The following is a 7,803-nucleotide window of genomic DNA, read 5'->3' as shown; positions in this document are numbered from 1 at the left end:
ACCTGAAATGTAAATTCCTGCATTCTGAGAAGGATACATACAATTCTGGATTCAGAAAAATGAAAAGCCAGAAAATAGGAGAAAATAGGAATTGCCCAGAAAATAAGAAAAATAGGAACTTGACACCCTGATACTGGATTATTACATTCGGTACCCTGTAACAGATGTTTTCCTGCCAGCAAATCTTTTACAAAGAACTGACAAATAGTACTAGATTTGAACACATGGACTGGCTAGGATATCATGCAAGTTAACATATTTCCTCACCAGTTGCTCCAGTTTAGTTCTTCTTTGTAGAATCGCTCAGCTTAGATGATTTTCTGGATCCACCACAACTTGTTTTCATTATATGGTGGATAGCGTAAGCTGAAATAGAAAATAAATGTTAAATTAATAAATAAGGATATATTATGTAACCAGGACCAAAAATATAAATACAGTATGTCACATCCTGTTAGCTATACCTTAAGCCTAGCGCACACACCCGAGCAAAACACCCTGAACGTGGAGCAAAACGTGTTTCTCTTGATGGAATCCGCACACAGCCACGAACACTAGCTGCTATTACCACTCGAGTTGAGTCAATATAATTGTAATATTTTTATTTGATCAGCATGACGACGTTTTTCGTCACCGGCAGTCGGTAGCTATATATAGCAGGGACTTCTTCATGTACGATGCAGCGCAACGCACACACCCGAGCAAAACGGAAAATTATGTTTTCCAGCGTTTCGCGTTCTGCTCGGCGAGCAACCGCACACACGCCACCCGACACAGCACACAGTTGAGCAAAACATACAGAAACACTGCGTACAGCGCCGCTGTCACATGACATCCAAAATGGTAGTCGCCATTTTGTGTGTCATGTGATATTTTTAAGGATATTGATTGGAGATCGTCTGTGGCGTTTCGCTGCGTAGCAGAACGATTGACGCACACACCTGAGCAAAACGTACGTCCAGGCGAAAACACGTTAATCAAATCAAACATTGCTTGTTCAGCTGAACATGCTCAGCTGAGCAATGTTTTTTGTTTCGAACCTACTAGTACTTGTAATACTCGTGTGTGAAATTAGCAATATATGTATCGTTTCCATTTCTCGAATACTTGTACATGTACTTTTCTAGACGTGGGCATTTAGTCCGTTAATTGAAATGTGTCTGGTGACATGGATAATGGTTTACAGAGTTAAGCGTCTAACCAAATTATCCTTCTCAATGATGACGATCTCACTGGTAGTGGTATTATCATAAATATACACAACACATTGTGTTGTGTATATATCTGACTATGGTGTTATGCACTCTGCTACAAAATTACTTCTGTCACCAACAATGTGCAGCGAACAATCATGGTTCTTCAACAATCACCTCACTGGTTGTAGGCACAAATGCAATACATCAGCTACATGTTTTGTAGTAGGTCTCAGGGGAGAGATAGTAAATATAGAAATAAGTTGTAGATATAGAAATCAGTTAACCCTAACATTAACCCTAACCCTAACCCAGGGCTGCCAACTCTCACGCATTCGGCGTGAGACTCACGCAATTCACCCAATTCTGACTGTCTCGCGCTGATAAACGAATTCTCACGCTGAATCCCGAAAATAGAAAGTAAAAAAAAATTATCTCCAAAATCTCTGATATTCGGATTCCGAACATTAGATAGATATCATGCCCAAGCCCAAAGTTCCGAGATTTTCCCGCAGGCGCGCACTGCGCTAATGAAAATCGTTGGCGCGCAAAGACGAGCTATTGGATTACGATTGGTTTATACTGCGTGTACGAGTGTACGTACGTGTACGTGTGACGACTTGGGCTTAGCGGACTATTGTGCATGGTGAGTGTAGTAGTACGGGTTTGCGCTCGATCGTATACCGTACGCGTACTACCTCACCTGTACCAAACGGAGTTACAAATCTGGAACTTTGCTATTTTCATGGTCAGTGAACTACATGCAGCATTAATAACAATGTGAATGTAATCTATTTATTACTTTTTCAATTCAATTTAGTACATTAATGCTGCTTCTATGTATGTGTTGAAATCATGACTAAAGTATGCACCAAGATTGCACCATTTCAAATGTAAAATTGCAAAAGCTCCCTACCGTCGGAGGGGGGATACCCCCTCCCATACCCTCCCCCCTCAGTCGCTTCACTCTCTCGGGCTTGGTCGCTCCGCTCCCTCGCAATGTCTCACGCAAAACTCTTACTCAAGGTTGGCAGCCCTGCCTAACCCTATCCTTAATTCTAAAATAAAACAAAATACACAAAAAATAATAAAAAATAAAATAAATAAGAGACAAAATTAGCCAATCAGAGCCGTCCCCTAGCGGATCACTATCTCTCCCCTGTGCAAAATCCCATGTTTTATTAAAACCAGTTTCTCGTGTTTAGTACCACTATACTGTACATACCACACACATATACACAACATGTACACAACTGAGGAACGTAATAAGAGACAAATTAACCTGATGTTTATGGTATATATATCATACATTTGAATTTTGTCTACTTGAAACAAAGTCAATATCAACTTGTAGTTTTGAGATGCAACTCGACATAAGTACTATGCATATGTGTGACTACTTCTAAACATATACATATGTTAGAAGTTGGCTAATGTATAGTGAAACAATGGTTGATAAATGAGTAAATGAAATGAAAGAAATTAAGAGTTGTATGAACTTCTATCTGTATACATTTACTGATTGAGATATGTAGGAAATATGCCGAATGTGCTGAGAGAGTTGTATGTTGTTTCACTTGAATATTCAGAGGCGGATTCAGACCGTATTTGCCGTATTGGGAAATACGGTCTAGATAGATCTATTGGGTATTGCCGTATTGGGAAATACGGTCTAGATTTCAAAGTGCCCTTCGAAATTTTGCGCTAAAAAATACAGAAAACAATTTGATGGAATTTGTCTATATTCTTTATTTGTTTTCTTTTTCTTCTGATTCATTGACAGGACTTGAAGGAAATCAAAATTTTACATGGTAACAAAACTAGCTTTGATATCTGAAAAAGAAGGGAAGTGCTTGAATCATTCTGCTTTAATTGCTGGTATGCAAAGCGCAGGCAAAATGAAGCAGAAATAAAATTCCATATGGTTTTTAGCTATTGCTGATTGGCTAAATGTGTGCTCAAATGGTGCTCATTTTTGTGCCCAGGGACCCTTGAAATTTTGAAATTTTCTGGGGGAGGCCCCCCAGATCCCTCGCCATGTGCTTCCGTGCCTAACGGCGCCCACTGTGGGGTGGTGTGCCCTTTTTGGGGAATGTGCCCTTAAAATCTGGAAAAATACTATCTAGCTTCAGCCCTGGATCCGCCCCCTGATATTTGTAAGAGTTGATCGTCTGAGAAGTAATCCCCGTATCCCCTCAATACAAATGATAGTGTTGCATTGTGATTAGCGTCTATTCTCGGGGGATAGCTCGATGGATATGCCCGTTGCACGGTCATCAAACATCAATCTAGAATCTAGAATCGACAGCGGCGTGTGGCGAAGAATCTTTATTATGTACTTTATACCATACACATACATGTGCAAATCATCAATACGTATATGCTATAAAGAAGTTAGTGGAAGTGCGTTTCATCGCGTCTACGTATTTCTAACAAGTACGATTTACGAGACAGAGTAAGTTTAACTAAGTTCATCTTCGAATAGTACAATCATAACAAGTATGATTTTACACGAGAGAAATACGTAATGTAAATCATACAATATAATACTAGTAAATATTACAATCATAACAAGTATGATTTTACACGAGAGAAATACGTAATGTAAATCATACAATATAATACTAGTAAATATTACAATCATATCAAGTACGATTTTACGCGAGAGAAATACAAATATATTTACCTAGAACCGACAGCGACGTGTGGCGAAGAATGGTGACGTTTGTGTGGATATCAGAAGGCAAAACTAGAAAGTACGTATGAAACCGCCGGTCAAAAACATCGATCGTAATTTATTACACAGAGAATCAGCTTGGCGGGAGGGAACCTTAATTGTTTATGCCCAAAATGACGCGCATGACCTAAACAAACTCGCCGCATGCGCAGTTGTATATGCCGAACTCGCATTATTAGGCACGATGCTATGGCTAGAGCGTATAAAGATCTTTATTTCGGCTTTTATCGTAAAAAAGCTTCTTTTATGCGGCTCTTGATTCTATGCGCTCTTGATTGCTATGTGCGCTCCTTGATATCACGGGATTTTTCCGAGGCGGGTGGCGAGTATTAGGCGGATCCGAGTGATTGTTGCCGATCAACACACAGAGACAGCAGCACGGCGCGCAGCACACACGCACACGCACACGCACACACACACGGCACCACGCAACACGCGCACGGCGCACGTGGCGACATACGCAGCACCACCACATACGCACAACCGCAACGCGACGCAACAACAGACACATGGCACACACACACACCAAGGGAGGTCGGAGCGGAGAAGCGACACACACAGCACACACACCACAACACACACAACACACACCACACACACAAGAACACGCACGGCAAATAGCATCACAGAATACAGAAAGCACAGCAGCGCACGACAGCAGCAGAGGAAGGCGGTCAGCACACCAGAGCAGGGGGGAGGAAGGAAAAGGAACGTAAAGAGGAAGGGGAAGACACACCACATCACACACACAAAGGTCAGAAGCGTACGGACGGTGGAAAGAAAAGTCCGCGCGCGCCCCACACACGACCACAACGGCGTCGGCTGTCTCTACGTCATCCCGTGCCTAGTGTGCTTCCCGTGGTGTGCTATCTCAACGAACGTCTCATTACCGAGCACAAGGAGTAAAAGATGGGCTCATTAGCCGCAAGACAACCCGCGACCGGGCGATCGCTAATGACGTTTCGTAACTGACCTATAGTGAGGTAGCCGACTCGCATAAGGGATCGAGAGAGCGGACGGGGGAAACACCGCGTAACGACTATGTGTCATGCTACTTATATTACAACACGATTCTCCTGCACGTGATCTAATAGGCCTCTGCATCTAAGACTGCAGATAGTGACACGGGCCAGATATATAGGCACGTTACGTGCCACGTTGCTGGCCTATCGAGAAGCATCTCGTGTCACAGCCCCTGCAGCAAGGGCCCGCTTTATATCGCGACACACCAACACAGCGCTGGCGCGTTGCGGCGCGTCCAAACATCAAGCCGCGCAATATCATCACGCCGCCGCAATATCGAAAGCTCATAAATAGAGAAGAGTAATGACACCCAAAGGTTTTTCAAGCAGCGTTTGTTGCATAGGTGTTCGAAACTTGCTAAATATTCTATCAATATGTGACATAAATATCAATTCAAACATTTAACCCGAATGATTTCGTACTATGAATTCTACCTTAATGCATAATGACAGCCGGCGCACCATTTAAGACCTGAAAATAGCAAGTATGTGACGGTCTTTGAATAGCGTGCGACTCGGTTTCAAACAGTTTTCCCAGAAATGTTTGCGCATGTTTTTTCGTATAAATGCGTAGGCCTACCAAGTCAAGCGCCCGCTTGGAAACGGATGTCTGTACGAATGATGGGGTCAGAATTTTTTTAGTACGACATGCGCCATGAAGCCTTAATTTAAGTCACATAAAAGTCAATAGCTTGTCCTATCTAGTAACGTAACAGGGCTGATCTGCGCAATGCACAAGTCAAGTCCGTGGACAAACAGTTAAGTGCCCGCTTTGCAGATAGATTTTGTGCTGTTACGACCGGTAACGATTTGGCGCGAGCGCTAGATCTAGATACACATCTGTGAGCCTGTACAGTAGCAGATGCGCGCAACCGTTATGGGGTAATGCTATCCGCCCGGGCGCGAATTATTATTTTCGCATACGCGTTGACAGGCGTCAAGGCGGCTCGCTATGCGTATCGGGAATGCATCTATTGGTTTAGCGGTTAGGAGTTAGTGGTATTAGAGGTTAAGCCATGTTAGGGTTAAGGGTTAGGGTTAGGGTAGGGTTAGGGTTAGGGGTTTAGGGTTCTGAGCTCATCTAAACTCTCAAATCATGAATTTATTTTCCAAGGCGTAATATTCGAATCGCGAACACCTAGCCGCCAAATCTTTGTCTCGTTAAGTATGAAAAGCGTATCACTACTAGCTCCAAGAAACGGTGCTTTTGCTAAGCGATGGAGAGAGGCCTGTAAATGTAAACACAATATTCGAAATTATTTGGTTAACGTAGTCGAGTACAATAGTGTTTAGGAGGGGATGTTGGAGGCTGTGACGGCAAGCGCATTCCAATACCTCTCCACAGCGCTGACGGCGTCACCGGTACGGAAAAAAAAATAGAACGCCGCCCGGCGTGAGAGGGAGGGTGACCGCAACGTGGCAGCACTGTGTTGGATAAGTGGTTAGGATTAGGGTGTAGAGTCAGGGGTTAGGGTTAAGGGTTTAGGAGTTAAGGGTATGGGTTAGGGTTTAGGGGATGAAGAGGGTGTAGGCGTTAGGATATAGGGTTAGGGTTAGGGTTAGGATTAGGGTTTAGGATTTAGGGTTAAGTGGTATAGGTTTTTGGCATCATGATATCTGTCCATCACACCAGCAGATTAATTTTTGTGGATGCAACATATGCCTATATTATAGGCCGCGGGCGATTACTTATATATGTTAGTGGTGAGTGTTACGTTCTTGGCGGTGAAGTTTACTGAGTGAGGGTTACCGTTAGGTTTTTAACATTTGAACGTCATCGTACAACGTTATCAAACGTGACCTGCCCTCCACGCCGCTTTTGGGGATAAGCAACACCGCGTACCAGTTTGATAGCGAACGGGCGAGTGGCGGGGCGAGCAAAGCATATCAAATTTTGCAAAGTCTGTTAGCACGCGAGAACTATATGAAATTAGCGCGCATTCGATAACGCCATACCGCGAACAGGCTTTTCGATAACGCTCGACAACTCGATCTTTATGGCACATCATCCCGAAATCATTACTGCTAATGGATTCTAAATCGACACGCATTATGGCCGCGATGATGCAACGTCAGTCCTATCATATACTTCGGTGGCTAAATATGCACCATCTTAACCGACCGCGCACATTACGTAGGTTCAGTGTCGTAATTAGCAACAATGAGCGATGGGCCTGCACGCGTGCCTCACGCTAGCAGAGTACTGCATAAATCTGGGGCCCGTTGTCAGAAACATCGTAAAGTTAATGTAACAGTTAATGCTACGATAACACTTACGACTAATGCTAATTGCGAGACTAGCGTTGACAGAACACATCGCCAGCTTATTAGAAAACTTACGATAACAGGAACTGTCATCACAAGGCTGCTGATTGGAATGAGAACAATCACAAAATTCAAATTCATACACATTTATTGTACATCACAGTAATTTATGCATATTATGAGGCTAACCACAATATAAATATATTTGATGAAAAAACGAGTGGTCATGAATTAATTCTGCACAACAAGACAAATTCTCACACTGTAACGCGAGAGCGCGAGAATCGTGGCAAGCGTGAAACAACCTTTAGACAAAGAGAACAAATGGCCATACGCCATTTGTAAATGTATTGTTTTGTTTTATTAGCGGTAGAGATAATTACATGATTTTGACGTGTTTTTCAAGAAAAACACACATTTATTCATTATTATATAAAATATAATATCACTATAATTGTAATTCTTAGTCTAAATGTGTTATTTTCATCTTAATATTAAAGTTACGAGAGGGTCTGGGCTCTCGTAATGTTATGAGGATATTTGCGAGATTTTTCGTATTCGGCAACAATTACGAAGTTTCTGCTCA

General features: G+C 42.6%; 1 protein-coding gene across 1 annotated transcript in view; it reads left to right on the top strand.

The window, feature by feature from the left end:
- The window catches only part of LOC106811482 (protein trapped in endoderm-1-like), a 19,135-nt gene that overhangs the window by 417 nt on the left and 10,915 nt on the right, over nt 1–7,803 (top strand). The window lies entirely within an intron of this gene.

This window comes from Priapulus caudatus, unplaced genomic scaffold (genome assembly GCF_000485595.1).
Source record: "Priapulus caudatus unplaced genomic scaffold, Priapulus_caudatus-5.0.1 Scaffold544, whole genome shotgun sequence".
Classification (NCBI taxonomy): Eukaryota; Metazoa; Priapulida; class Priapulimorpha; order Priapulimorphida; family Priapulidae; genus Priapulus; species Priapulus caudatus.
The sequence above is the reverse complement of the archived record's forward strand: the minus strand, read 5'-3'. Positions and strand labels throughout refer to the sequence as shown.